Genomic DNA, 15830 nt, shown 5'->3' with positions numbered 1-15830 from the left:
AGAAGTATAAGCAGATATTTCAAAAGAAAAGTATTTGAGAATTCCTTTTGGTTGGCATGCAATTTTGACATTCTTTTTGCAATAGAGTGCCTTCATTTCTTTTTATTTTTTCTTTTCTTTTTCATCAAAGACACCCTTTATCCTTGATGTCAAAGGGGGAGAAAGGTAAATGAAATAAGAGAAAGGTAAATGGGGAAATAAGGAGATACACGAGTAAGGGGGAGCCATATGCAGATATGTTTATGAGTTTATTCTTTTTGAGATGTTTTGCCATTAATGACAAAGGGGGAGATTGTTGGATTTGTGTGAATGTTGTCACTGATGTCAAACTCGGTAATCCGATTAGGACTAAATGTGTTATTGGAATCAGTTTTGGTATTGTTGGTCAAGTATAAATGGAAGATAGGTATGATAGTGATATGAAGCACTAAGGCATAGATGATCTATTGGAGTCATTTTCGGAAGATCCTCATCTCTAGAATCCTATGTTGTGCTTATCTTGGTTTGTATTCAGCTCTGGTATCAACTATGTGAGCTCTGATATTAGTGGTATCAGTGTTATATCAGTCACAGCAGTTATATCAATTATATTAGTTGTACCATGCATCAGTTTGTATTGCTATTTGAATGATTATGATTTATCTTGGAGTTGGGAGTTAATTGTGCTTGGAGTTATTGTGCTTATGGGTCTAGTATACCCCTATTTTGTCCCGGTTATCAAGGCGTTCATTTTGGTAAATGAAGTCTATGAAGGAAGCATGTAAATGGTTGGTATAGGCCGACTTGTTTATCCCATTTTTAGTCGAGGCATTGTTGGTTGAAAATTTTGTACACTTGGGGAGGCATGCAAAATTGTGGTTTTAGCCATAGTGTGTGAGTTAAACACTCTCCTAATTCCAAGGGAAGGCTCCCCCTTTTCTCTTATTACAAATTAGCTATAACACTAATCTGACTTGGGTGGGACAATATCCTTTTCTCTTTTTTTTCAAAAAAGATGATATGGTTTTCTCTTATTTCAAAAAAGAAACTACAACTAGAGTAACAAATAAATAAAATTAAGAAAAATACAACTATAAAGATTCTTTTATAAAAGGAAGCAAAGTTTCCATGAAATCCCAGAGTCTTCTGTCACTTCCCTAGGATGGGAATGTAGAAGCAAACCTTAAAGTCTTGAATTTTCTACTAACCTATCTACCTTCCAAAATGATTAGAATAAGAACAACACACAACATATAATAGCACAAAGTATATTGATATGATGCACTTCTAAACTACTACAAATGAGAGCAACTACAAGCACAAAGTCTTACAGTTTCTCTCTACTATGAACACTTAGCTGAAATTATTTAATCCTTAATACTTGTAGCACAAAGTCTATAAGAAAATATATTAAAACTCCTTTAAATAGTCTCATTAGAACTTCAAGCAAATGTAGAAAAATATACCATTACGAGTTAAGAACATAATGGATACAAGAACAAGGTTTCAATACAAAGTCTGAAACTCTGATTTCTTCTTGATATTACTTGAGAAACCAATTTACAAGTATAAAACACAAATTCTTTATGACTCTAAATTTATGCATAGTTTTCTTGCTTGCTAAAAAGAAAAAAATTACATAGAGCACCCTCTTGTATATATAGGAGAGGGGTTGAGAGCAAAAAGTGGGAGAAGTCCAACTAACTAAGACTTTTTCCACAACCACTACAACTAAGTATGACTTATTCCAAATTATAGTCCTATTGTCTTTTGACTTGTAATTTGTTTACATGTAATTGCAAGTTACAAGAATACAAATTGATGCTCTGCAAAAAGGATTAGAAAATCTGTTTGATGGCAACACACACAAGAGCACAAGAAACAAACATTAGTGTTAGCAACAAAAGATTATCCTAAGCAGGCATATCAAGAGAGATATTAAGCATGAAATAGAAAGCATATAAACATAGAATGAAATAGCTAATCAAGATGCTCATAGTTGCTCCTCCCTTGTTCCTTTCCTCTCCAAGTCCCAAATGAGTGTAGCTCTCAGCTTTTAGCACTAGCCATGGATGCCATATGGAGATTCAAGATGGTTGAATATGATAAGCAAATACTATGCAAAAGTAGATAGTGATGCTATGAAAAAGCTCTATGCTAATGCCAGTATAACAACAATACTCTAAATGCTTCTTTTTGCTTGAGGAGAAGGGTTCTATTTATAGAAGAAATGGGGAAATGAAGGGTTAAGATTGAATGGTTTAATCAAGGGCCAAGTTTGAAAGTTGGGGATCCATGTGCACAATTGGCACCAATAAAATGGTGACAAGTGTCAACATAGGATTGGGTTGAGAGAAGAGGTTGGAGGCATTAAAGGCCTGAGAAGACCTCATGGTTATCTAGAAGGTAAGGGTCAAGTCTAAATTAAGATTACCCATTGGATTAAGAGTTAATCCAAGGATAAACCTTTGTGCAAATGTTTAAGAGATAATCATGGTCAAAGCATTAATGGCCTGATGAGACCTTTGGGTTGGGTAGAGGTTGAGTCAAAACAAATGTTTTAACCATGTGGGAGGGTTTGAGGTAACCATTAATGGTTATTGGAGACTTTGGGGATTAAGTGGTTGAAGGTTGAAAGCCTTCAATGGTTATCAAAGACTTTGAGGGTTAATTTGTTGAACACACAAAGCATTAATTGCTTTTCAAAGACTTTGGAGTCTTTGAGAAGTGACTCCAATTTGCTTAGGAATGTGACAATATTTAGGGGATGGATTAGGCTAATTAGGAAGGGTTTAGAAGAATCTAGAAGGGGTTTAGGCATACAAGTGGATTTTGTAGGAAAATGCAAGTGGGAGAAATTTTGGTATTTTCAATTAAAATAAAATCATTTATTTCAATTAAATGGTGTAATTTGCATTTGGATAAATATTCAAATAAATATTAATTTATTTAAATGAGAAAAATGAAGATAAAGCATTAAAATGCTTCAAGACTTTGAGGGAAACCATTAAAGGCTTGAAGACTTTAAGGAAAACCATTAAAGTCTTAAGAAGATTATAGAAGGAAGCCATCAAGTTTGAAGACTTTAAAGCCATCAAGTTTGAATACTTTAAGGGAAACCATTAAAGGTTTCAAGTGGGTGAGGATAAATAGGATTTTAAATAAATAATTTATCTAAAATAGTTGTGCAACTTGCTTTTGTAGGAAAATACAAGTGGGTGGAGGATAAAGGTGATTTAAATAAATTATTTATTTAAAATAATTGTGCAACTTGTATTTGTAGAAAAATACAAGTGGGTGGAGGATAAAGGTGATTTAAATAAATTATTTATTTAAAATAATTGTGCAACTTGTATTTGTAGGAAAATGCAAGTGGGTGGAGGATAAAGGTGATTTTAAATAAATGATTTATTTATTTAAATGTGAGAGGTGGGATTTTGGGGGTTTTAAATAAATATTAATTTATTTAAATGTGAGAGAAGATTTAATTAAATAAATATGATTTATTTATTTAATTAATGGTCTGAATTTGGTTAAGTGAATTAAATCAAATAAATTGAATAATTTATTTAATTAATAGGAGAATAGGGTTAAGATGAATTAATTAAATATTAATTTAATTAATTATTAATTGATGGTTAAATAATCAAATAAATACTAAGTATTCATTTAATTAAGTGGACAGATTTATGTGACTACATTTGCCCCTCTTTGAGACGGTGCGGTTTATCGCGTCGTTTCAAAGAAAGAAAAATAGGTGTGAAGAAATGCCCCATAAAATGTAAATTTAATGGGTGGTATGCCCCCTCGAGAGATGAGCCGAATTTTATTTTGAAAAATCGGGCGATCTCTCGAAAAAGAATGCAAAGTGGAGGGGAGGTAGAATAGAAGAAATTAGAACTAATGATGAAAGAATGGGAGAAAATGGAGTGAATATGAAGAAACAACAAGCCAGCGAGTACCCTGAGGTCATGCAAGAGATACATAGCAGATGTAGTGTGGGGTTTTGATTGATGCTATACAATTGATCAAAATTGGTTGGACAATCTGGTGCAATCGGTTGAATTGCCCCGGTCAAGTCAAAGCGTGACAGTTGATGTCAGTTGGTCGCTTGGACATGATAAAGTCTAAGTAAGTGAATCAAAGTGACCTGATGGTGACTTAGACAATTGATGTAATTGCTCGATGAAGTCAATGTATATGAAGCAAAATACTCGTTGAGACGTAGACAATTGATGTAATTGTCCGTTGGATTGTGTTTGATTGGTTGATCAATTGATAGTGTGTGCGTGTGATGGATGGTTGTGGTGAATCATAGTAGCCCCGTTGAGACTAGGTCATTATGATAAATGCCTGATGTAGTCTAGGATTACCATAATCGATTACCTGTTGAGACCCGAAGATACGTGATCAGAGTATCTGTTGATAGTCTAGGTGTGTGGGAGTCGATGTATCTGTGCAAATAGAGTAACTTTCTTGACTTATTGGATGACTTAGGATAGGAAACACAATCCCTCCTATTTAGAGATGGATGGTGATGAACGTGGCTTGATTAGGTTGATTGGGACATGATGTAGGGTATGTGATGGTGATTATCGAGATGGGGAGGGTGGGGGGGGTTCAATGTTAGATAGAAGAAATGGAGGACCTATTACATTCCTATGGAAGAAGAGGAAAAATAGAGTATCCATTGTCATTACTATGTATGAATGATATGCAGCTATTTATGAATGTATGGATGGATGGAATGGAACGGAATGCAATATATACAAATGAGATGGAATGATGATCCATGGTGCATTATTTTTCATCATTGAGCTTTAAAATGTTGTAAGAAAATACAAGCAACTTGACATAAAGATTCAAGATGACCAGAGTATTTCTTACATGGATTTTGATATAGCAAGTTAATACAAGCAACTTGATATAATGGATCAAGTTGACCTGAGTATTGCTTGCGGAACAGGCAAGGATTATCTCCTTTCATGCATGACTTGGATCGTCCTCCTTGATCTTAGGCTGATCATATCCTGAGACAAGTGCATACCGTAATAAGAGATAAAACCTTTATCCAGTTTGGATGAGGTAGGAGGAACCAAAGAAAAAGCTTTGTACCTGCAACCAAATAGTATATATGCATAAAGAATAAAGAATATGGATCCTTGGTAATGGTTCATGCTCATATGGTCGAGGTATACGCTGTAGTCAGCAAGCCGTAGTGATCTATGATTGCATTTGGCATAAGATCACGTAGCCTAGTGAACTTCCCACGTAGACACCATTAGTACATGCCCCAGTACTTCATCGGAAGTAATGCGCAAACGATACAAAACAATGCTGAAAGATCCCGATACAGATAAACAAATGATTGTACTCATAAATCAACCAAGTATTTGATAGCTTAACATAATTTTCTGTCAAAGAAAATGTCATCTTGTCTTTGTTTTGATAAGGAAGGATGCATCCTTGTTTAAGACAGTTTGATTGTTGATGTGGATTGTGTGGTCGATTGGTAAATGGTCATCGTGTGAGTATTTTATCAATGCTTGTTTTGGTATCTGTATGGATGAGTATGTATAATGTGTTGTCATGTTTTTGTGTGATTTTCGATGGGTTTTTCGATGTTTTTGGATTTTGTGTAATAGTTTTTGAATGTTTTTGGATTTTGTGAGTCATTTTTGAATGTTTTTGGATTTTGTGAGTCATTTTTGAATGTTTTTGGATTTTGCGAGACATTTTTGAAAGTTTTTGTATTTTGTGAGACATTTTTGAATGTTTTTGTATTTTGCGAGACATTTTTGAATGTTTTTGCCAATGAATCACCAATAATGTAGAATCCACTTCCATCATCTAGATTGTAAGGGCATTGCCCCCAAGTTGGACATGATTTATGAAAAAGCGGGATGCCAGACGCATGAAGTACTTTCTTGGATAACAGATCAAATAACAAGCCATGGTTAGATGGATGGATGTGTGTATGTATGAATGTGATCGCAATGAGCCTGAAAGATACTGGAGCCATTGCCTTTACGAGTGGCGCCTGTTTGCCAGGTTTTCGCCATCGTACTTACCCAAGGTGCCACTGGAGTGGTTGTTCACCGTTTGGATGCATGATTTTTCTTTACTTTTTTTAATGTTTTTGTATTTTCTTTAGGACATTTTTCTGAATGTTTTTGGTATTTTTTGATATGCAGGGGAGCCTGATGCCTTGTACACCTTAGGTATAAAACCGTTTGAGGTGCATGCTATTGATTGGATCTGTGAGCGGTTCTCCGTCTGATGTAGCCAACTGATATGCCCCGGACCCGAATACAACAGTGACAACATATGGGCCGAGCCAGTTTGATTCAAACTTGCCTTGATGTTCTCTGTTTGGTTGGTTGCGAGGATTCTCTCGAAGAACAAGATCACCTACCTCAAATGTACGAGGTCTAACTCGGTGATTGTAGCTTCTACTCATGCGCTGCTGATAGGCTTTGAGATGATTGTATGCAGCTTGTCGCTTCTCATCAAGTAACTCTAAGTCCTGAAGGCGTGAGACTTTGTATGCTTCATCATCGATGAGATTATGCAAGGAAACTCATAATGATGGTATCTCAACCTCAACAGGTAAGATAGCTTCTGCACCATAGACCAATGAATAAGGAGTTGCACCTGTAGGGGTTCGAATGCTAGTTCGATATGCCCATAATGCTGGATTCAATTGAACATGCCAATCACGACCGGCATCATTGACTGTCTTCTTTAGGATTCTCAATATGTTTTTATTGGATGCTTCGGCCTGACCATTGCCTTGTGGGTAATAGGGAGTGGAAAAGCGGTGTTGGATATGAAATTTCTCACAAAGCTCACGGACATCCTGATTTTTGAAAGGAAGACCGTTATCTGTGACAATGGACATGGGCACACCATACCGGCAGATGATGTAATTGAGGATGAATGAGGCGATCTGCTTGCCGGTGACTTGGGTAAGTGGAACAGCTTCGATCCACTTGGTGAAATATTCGGTGGCGGTAATAATGAATTTATGGCCGTTGGATGAAGATGGATGAATCTTACCCACAAGGTCAAGGCCCCATTGACAGAAAGGCCATGGTGTTGTGATTGGTTGAGGTTCTTGTGCTGGTGCATGTATCAGGTCGCCATGAACTTGACATTTCTTGCATTTTCTGACAAAGTAGTAGGAATCCTTTTCCATAGATGGCCAATAGTATCCAGCTCGCATGATCTTCTTGGCTAGTGATGGACCACTTGAGTGAGTCCCGCAAATTCCTTCATGTACCTCTTCCAAAGCCTTTGTTATCTCACCTTGTTCTAGACATCGAAGGAGAGTACCATCAAGACCGCGTCGGTATAGGGTTTCGGCAATAATGGTATATCGAGCAGTTTGGCGAATGAAGGTTTTACGTTGGTTATTTGATTGGTTGGGAGGAAGGGTGTGATCGTGGAGATAGGTGTAGAACTCATCGTACCATGGGGATTCAGAACCAACAAGGCAACATATCATTTCAGATTCGGGGATATCATAAGCGGGGATCCAAAGTTGTTCTACCAAGAACTCGTAGCGTGTTGAATTCTGTGGAAGATCTAGTAGAGATGCGATGGTAGCCATAGCGTCAGCAGCTCGATTCTGATCTCTTGGTATCTGCTCAAAAGTGATAGTAGTAAATGATGTCTTTAGATTGTCCACCATTTGCTTGTATGGCATGAGTTTATCATCTTTGGTCTGATACTCATCTGTTGCTTGTCGAATGACTAGTTGGGAATCGCCATATACTTGCAATTCTTTTAATTTCCATTGTATGGCTAATCTGAGTCCTATGATCAAGGCCTCATACTCTGCTATGTTGTTTGTGCATGGAAATGTGAGCCTGTAAGACTTCGGGATGCTATCACCTTGAGGTGTGATAAACAGAATGCCTGCCCCCGAGCCGTGCCTAGTGTATGAACCATCAAAATATAGTTTCCATGGTTGTACTTCTGTGATCATGAATATCTCTTCATCTGGAAAATTGGAAATGAGGGGATGATCGCCTATGAGTGGTGCATCGGCCAATTGATCTGCAATGACCTGCCCTTTGATAGCTTTACGGTCCACATACTCAATGTCAAATTCACTTGGAATCATTACCCATTTGGCCAAGCAACCTGTCAATGCTGCTTTGCTGAGTAAATACTTGAGTGGATCAATCTTTGCGATGAGTTGTACCTTATGTGTCAACAGATAGTGTCACAATTTAGTGGCTGCTAAGATTACTGCTAGGCAAGCTCGCTCAATAGGTGTGTAATTGAGTTCATAGCCAACCAGTGTGCGAGAGATGTAGTAAACAGCACACTCTTTGCCTTCTGCATTATGTTGTGCCAATAATACACCTAATGCTGTACTTGTCGCTGAGATATAAAGTAACAACGGTCTACTTGGATCTGGTGGCATCAACAATGGTGGATTCATGAGATAGTCTTTAAGCGCCTGAAATGCTTGCTGGCATCGGGCATCCCACTGAAAGCGGATGTTCTTGTGTAGCAGGTGTGTGAATGGGTGACACTTATCAGCCAATTGTGCAATGAATCTGCGGATGGATTGAAGCCGTCCTTGTAGTGTCCTTAGCTGACTGATATTCCTTGGAGGTGGCATGTCCATGATTGCCTTAACCTTTGCTGGATCGACCTCAATACCTTTGCTTGAGACAATGTATCCTAGAAGCTTCCCGGAGGTCACTCCAAAGACACATTTCTTTGGATTGAGTCGAACATGGTATTGTTCCAGTCTATCAAAGATTTTATCTAAGATGTGAAGATGTCCTTCTCTAGTAAGTGATTTTGCTAGTAAATCATCCACATAATCTTCCATCATAGTATGCATCATGTCATGGAAGATGGTGGTCATTGCTCTTTGATAGGTCGCTCCTGCATTCTTTAGACCAAAAGGAATTACATTCCAGCAGTATGTGCCCCATGGACATGTGAAGGCTGTCTTATGTTGGTCCTCTAGTGCGATCTTTATTTGATTGTATCCTGAAAAGCCATCCATGAGTGAAAACATGGCATGTCCTGCTGTCAAATCCACTATGATGTCGATATTTGGTAGAGGGAAGTCATCCTTAGGACATGCCTTATTCAGATCTCTGAAGTCTGTACAAATGCGGATGCCCCCTTTTGGTTTGCCGACTGGCACAATATTGGAGATCCATTCTGCGTAATCAATTGGTCTAATGAAACCAACATCTAGGAGTTTCTTGAGTTCTGTTTTGACTAGCATGGCAATCTGAGGATGCATCTTACGAAGCTTCTGCTTGACAGGTTTGGCTCCTTTTGCTACTGTGAGATGATGCATGACTAAATCTGGATCAAGCCCAGGCATGTTTGCATATGACCATGCAAAGTTGATCTGACGCTGCTGGAAGAACTTGATAAACTTAGGCTGTTCCTCTGGAGTGAGAAGAGATGCCAGATGTATGATATGAGGGTTTTCAGGAGTCCCCACATTGTATTCTTTGGTCTCCTCAATGAGGATCGTTGATCGTTCCTATTGTGTATTAGCAGGGAGAATGTCAAACCCTTCATCCTCAGGCGCCTCAGAGAGGTTTTCACCGTTGGATACGCTCTTTCTTTTTACTTTTGTTGGATCAAACAGTGCCACAGTGTGGTTTTCACTGGAAGATCCATGTTTTAATGTTATATTTTTGCAGCTGAAGGGTTTGGCATCCGCCCCGAAGTATGCTGCGCTATTAAGTTCAATGGTGAATCCAGCTTTGTGATCCCCGCTTGGTAGATTATCCCTTAATTCCAAAAAGTCAATGATAGCCTCATCGTTTTGGAAGAGGTCAAGACATGGGGGATTTGGTTGATTCCATTCGATGAGTTCAGGGTGGATAATGGGCATTACCTCATCGATTAAGTTAAGTTCGTTAGATGTATCAGTGAGGGTTAAGACAGTGTGGTGAAGGTCATTGATGGTACTCTCCCTGTCAGAATCCAGCGTAGGATGAGACGTAGGGTCTGTGGAAGATGTTTCCAGCTCAGGTACCCAAGTGGTTTTTATCTGTGCTTCTCCGTAAACAGGGATGTCTTTGCATGGCGGAGGTGGTGACGTGTCTTCCTCATCTGAAGTGTTAAGTTGCACAGAATCAAATTCCCACTCATGTGAGTCGGTCTCTGAATCACTTTCCAGCATCCGATTGCTATACCATACTGGGATGTCGCTGGAGTTGAATACTGCAGGTGTGATTGGTTTATGTACCTTTGTAGTGATCGGTGCTGCAGGAACCGTGATGGGATTTAAAGGATTTGTCACTGGAAGTATCGGCAGTGTTGACTTAGTGGCTTCTTTTGGAACGGCTGGTGCCATAGATGCTGCTGCGGGTTCCAATATAGTTGTTGCTATGAATGGTTTTATTGATGTGATGGTTGCCGCGGATGGGATTACTGATTTGATTGGTGGGATGTTTGGCACTGGTGATTGTTGCGGCGAAGTCATGAGCCTTGATGGGGTAGTGGGGATAATGTTTGATGGTGCTTTGATTATGAAAGGTGTCCTCTTTGCAGTAGGTGAGCAAAATGGTTTGCTAGGTTTTCCTTTGAATCTGAGTTTAGGAAGGATCTCTTTTTCAAAACCTAGGCCTGTATTACCTTTGGGCTTGAATTCCGGCAGCAGAGGTTCATGTCGTCCTTGTTTGCAGTATCCCAAAGCACTCTGACCATCATATCCCATTCTTTGCATAATGAGGAGGCCTTTACCATACTGTTCTGTAGGAAGTGTAACTTGCGGTTTGTCAGTGGTGATGGGATCTTTATAGATCCATTCCGCTAGGTCCTCATCTTGTGTTTCTTCCTCTTGACTCTTTCCAAGGATGAAAGGCGTTAAGGCACATGCAGGCGTGATTAGTGGTTGCTGGAGTAACTGCTGTGGTTTACCATGTGTTCTAGGAGAAGTAGGCATTTGTCCCACACAAAAGAGCTGACTCAAGTTGTATTCTCCAGGACCTTCCTCTGCGACTTTCATCTTAATCTTTTCTTGCTTGGGTATAGGAGTGTTTGAACTGGCAAGAGAGGCGGGATTTACATATGATGTGGAGGAAATGGCTTCCCTATTATTAGGAACAGTAATCTCTGGTTGATGGCTGATATTATGGCAAAATGCAAAGGGATTTGCATCGCCCAGGATTGTGATCTCTGCACCATTATGTGGGAACTTGATACATTGATGGTAGGTAGATGGCACAGCTTGCATGGCATGTATCCAAGGTCTCCCTAATAATAGATTATATGGCAGAGGAAGGTCCAGAACCTGACAAATGATATGCTTTACCACAGGGCCCACTCGGATTGGTAGTACCACAGCTCCTTTGGATGAACGCTCTGCATCATCATAGGCCTTGATGGTGATCTTCTTGCGAGGATCCACTGATTCTATTGCATATCCCAATGCTGTGACCAACTATAGTGTACAAATGTTTAGGCCTGCTCCATTATCAATCAAGACTCGCTTGATCCTGTGTTGGTTGACAAAGCCTTCAATGTGTAGCGAAGCATTATGAGGTTGTTGGAAAGAAGAGTTGTCACTTTCGGAAAAAGTGAGACAAGGTGATGACTTTAGATTTCCAACCATGGCTTGAAATTGGTCCGTGTTCAGGTTTGCAGGGACTGACGCCTCTTGGAGTGCTTGATCCAAGATTGTTTTATGAGAGGGTGACATGCGCAATAGCTCTAAAATGGATATAAGCGCAGGTGTTTTGTCTAATTGTTCCACAAGGTTATATTGCTTTGGGGCGGAGGTGGTGCCTTGTGGAGTTGCCTTGATGGTGACTTTGCCGCGACGTGTAACAACATTGCAATTTGAGGTGGGATTTTTGAAGGTTATAGTTGCAATTTGTTCACTGGCATCATACAGGTGATTTACAGTGTAGTTATACGCAGCCTGCGTATAATCAGTGGTATCAGTACCTCGCTTGGAAGTGGAAGGACCCCTTTGATCTTGTGATGGAAGTGGATTTTTGAACATCAGATGATCATTATTGGTTGTTTTTGGGTCATGTCCTTCAATCTCAATTTCTCCTCGATCAATGAGATCCTGAATGAGATCTTTCAATCGGTGACAATTACTTGTCTTGTGTCCTCTTCCTTGATGGAACTCACAGTATTCAGTATCTCTCCACCATGCCGGTTTGACCTGAGGTTCATAGTTGGATAGCTTAGGTAGAGTGATCAAATTCTGAGAAATGAGTTGTCGCATCACTGTTTCAATGGGTTCCCCTAAGGGAGTATATGTGCGTTTTTGTTTTTGTGGACGAGGTCTTGGTTCATCATGAGATGTGATGTGACCTTGATTAAGAGGAGCATTTGTGTTATTTTGAGGTGGAGGATTTTGTCCTGCAAATCGAACCACAGGTTGTGCATTTTGGATAGTTCGAGCATCCACAACCCCATCGTTGACGATATTTTTATTCTTGTTCCAGAAGTTTGGTTTATCGCTATTGAAGCGCGGGCGAGGACCATCTTTTGGTTCATTAAAGATTTTGATGAGTCCTTTCTTGATGAGTGCCCTTTCACATTTTAAACCCTTGGTGATCATATCGTTAAAAGAGTCTGTGTCTTTGACATCCAGGTGAAATTCCATTTCTTCGTTTAAGTTGGAAATGAAAATTTCCACTAGTTCTTGTTCAGGTAACTGAAGAGAACGTCTGCTAGACATTTGGCGCCATCGTTGCAGGAATACTGAGAATAATTCACCTGGTTTTTGTTTGGTGTTGCATAGATCAGCCATGGTGATGTCGCGTTCAATGTTATAAGAGTAATGAGATAGGAACTTCTGGATGAGTTCCTCAAATGTTCTAATGCCACCTGGTAGTCGGGAAAACCATGATGTGGTGGTTCCTCCCAAGCTTTGGGGAAAAAGGCGCATTAGGTATGTGTCCTCATAAGCCACTTCAAGACAAGCGGAATGAAATTCTCGGACATGATCACGGGGATCCCCCTTTCCTCTATATTTTTCAAATTTGGGTGTTTCGAACCCGCGTGGAAAGGGTGGCATATAAAGATTCCTATCAAAAGGATAGGGACAGATGTCGTTAAGTGAGAATTGATTGGTCTTAACACCACTATGAAGTTGTTGGGCGAGATTCTCGACTTGTTGCCGCAACATCTCTATTTCATTTGGAGGAGGAGGTGGTGGGTTACCTCGAGGAATGTTATATCTGATGTGATTTCTACCCCTTTCCTCCTCATGGCGACTTTGTCTTTCTGATGCTTGTCTTAATTGGGCAAGATCAAAGTCCGAGGGGAGTTTGGCTCCTTCTTGAGCGAGTCTTAAGAAGTGAGCATCCGCATTGCTCCTGAGAATTTCATCAAATAATCTGTTAAAGTGAGGGTTATGCTGAACCCTTTCGATTGTTGAAGGAGTGGGACTACTTGGGTTTTCATCATTTACATTTCCTCTAAGTGCTTCTTGAAATTCATTGAGGTTGTCCTCTTCTTCCTCAATTTCTATTTCTCGTTGCCTTGATCGCGATCGGGTTTGAGCCATTTTGTTTGCAAGTTTGTGTTGAAGTTGATTGAAGATGATGATGAGTTGTTCGATGAAAGATGGATGATTAGTGGATTGTAGATCTCTAGCACTCTAAAGGTAAATGTAACCAGAATTCTTTCTTTGAATTGCTTGTTTGTTTTGATGAGTTTGGATGTGATAAGCTGTAGAGAAATCTGAGATGTGTTACAGATTTTGAATACCTAGTAATGAGAGGATTCACTCATGAACTAGTTTTAACCTGTGTAGATGTGTCTCTTAGGATGAGCTTATCCTAGATGTAGAAACAATCTAAAAAGTGATGTGATGTGTTTGATTTCAAGCAATATCTAAAAAAGGAATCTTGGGACAAGAACCTCTTAATGTTTTGAGAGTTTTGGGATGGATTGATGATGAAGTGATGATGTATGAGTGAGATGATGGATGTTTTGTTTTTCAACTTTCAATAAAAACTTTGTGTCACAAATGGAACAAACTCTTCTTCTTCCCTTTCAGGTGTTGGTGGCACTTCTCGAGCTATGTTGTAGGTGATACAAATGTTTGGGAAGAAATTGGGATTAATCTTTCCTCCTTGATTTTTGTGATAACTCAGAGCTCTATATTGCATAAAAGCTCTGCGGTTTAATGATTCAGAATCAAACTCGTTTGTTTTACCTTGAAGATAGAGACGCATGCGATGTAGAAAGACTCTATGTGAGACAAAGATTTGTCTATTGAGATAGAAGAATTTCCTCCTTTTGATCAAAGCCTTTGAGCTTAATGGTCTCCTTCTTAAGTTGATATTCTGATGACACTTCTTCTTTCGCAAGATGTGAAGAATGGTCATAAAATTTGACTCTTTGTTGTTTGTACTTTGTTTTTGATGTGTTTGGTTATTTTTGAGAAATGTTGGATGAGTACTTTGTTTTTGAAAGTGATTTGCTGATTTTTCTTTGACAAGAAAACAAAGCAAGCACACAAACACAAGAATGTTGCCCCCAAAGGCACAAATGAGTATGGATCTAGATCAACCCAATCTTTGGACTTGTATATGACCCTTCCTTTAGATTTATTTTAAAGTGTATTTCCAAAGCCTGAAGTCGGCTCAATTTGCACTAGGTCTGTAAAACGAACACACTTCAAACACTTTTTATCCCTAAGGTCAAATGGCCAGTTGTGATAAATTTAGCCCACATCTTGATATTTCTTCGACTTTGGTACTACATACCTTATGAATCCCATCGTGGCAGGTAAGGATGTGATATACTAAGTCTTGCACGAGCATAACAAATAGATGATCCCTATGATGGGGGAGTCACCACTTTTATCAAGCCACAAGTGACTTTTCAAAAAGCTATGTTTCTACTCAAGGAAATATGTATGGTGAGTATCTTGGGAGCAAAACCATCTATGCTCTTGCACTAAATTATATCTCAAATATCCTCAATCAATAGAACGAGTGGGCTACTACTTAAAGGTGTTTAGTCATGTTCGATATTTTTGGACATAAGTTCATTCTGCAGTGACTCACTTAAGAGCCTTGTAACTGGTGGTGGGGCCCATTTGTCCTTTCGGCTAGTTACACTGTAGGAACAGCTATACCCAAGGCTACAGCTTTCGCTCTCACCTGATTTCTATAGTGGCTCAAAGGATTTACCGCTCGAGGTCGTTCCCAAGAGTATCGATCCCTTGGCAGACCTCTCTTAAAAAGATAAAATTTGAGCATTACTAACACTTTTCTCTTGCACCTAGGACCACGAGAGCCAAGGGAGAGGATAGTGTGTGTTAGAGGTAGGACCACTCGACCAACTCTTTTGCACAAGTGTGCCAAACACAAAATTCACTTGTTCCTTTTAATTTGTCATCGCAATGATTTTCTATCTATTTGGAGATGTTGCTCCAACAATCATGGTGTTCTTTTTAATTTTCAAAGGCAATTGTTGGAGTAAACTAGAATTTGAAAATCCTGGTCAACTTAATGAAAAACACGTTTGCATGAAGTAAAATTGCTTTAAAAATGAGACAAGTTGATTGTAAATTTTATTTGCACCAAAAATGGAAGTGTGGATTGTGAGTTTTATCTTGATGCAAGAAATAAATTTTGCCTTGTTTATTTTAAGCACCAAAACGAAGTTTGTTTCCTAACTTGCAAAAAAAATAAAGTTGTTTTTGTATAAGTTTGTGGTTCTTTTTACCTTGGAACAATGAAATTCTTTTTAAGAGCCCCAAACAAATATGTGATTCTTTTTTTTAAAAGCCCAAAGTTGAAATGTGAAGTTAATTTTAAACCAAAATAAAAAGTGAATTCATTTTTAAAACCAACTTCAAAAAACAAGTTAGTAAAAAAATA

Source organism: Cryptomeria japonica, chromosome 8 (assembly GCF_030272615.1).
Source record: "Cryptomeria japonica chromosome 8, Sugi_1.0, whole genome shotgun sequence".
NCBI lineage: Eukaryota > Viridiplantae > Streptophyta > Pinopsida > Cupressales > Cupressaceae > Cryptomeria > Cryptomeria japonica.
The sequence above is the reverse complement of the archived record's forward strand: the minus strand, read 5'-3'. Positions refer to the sequence as shown.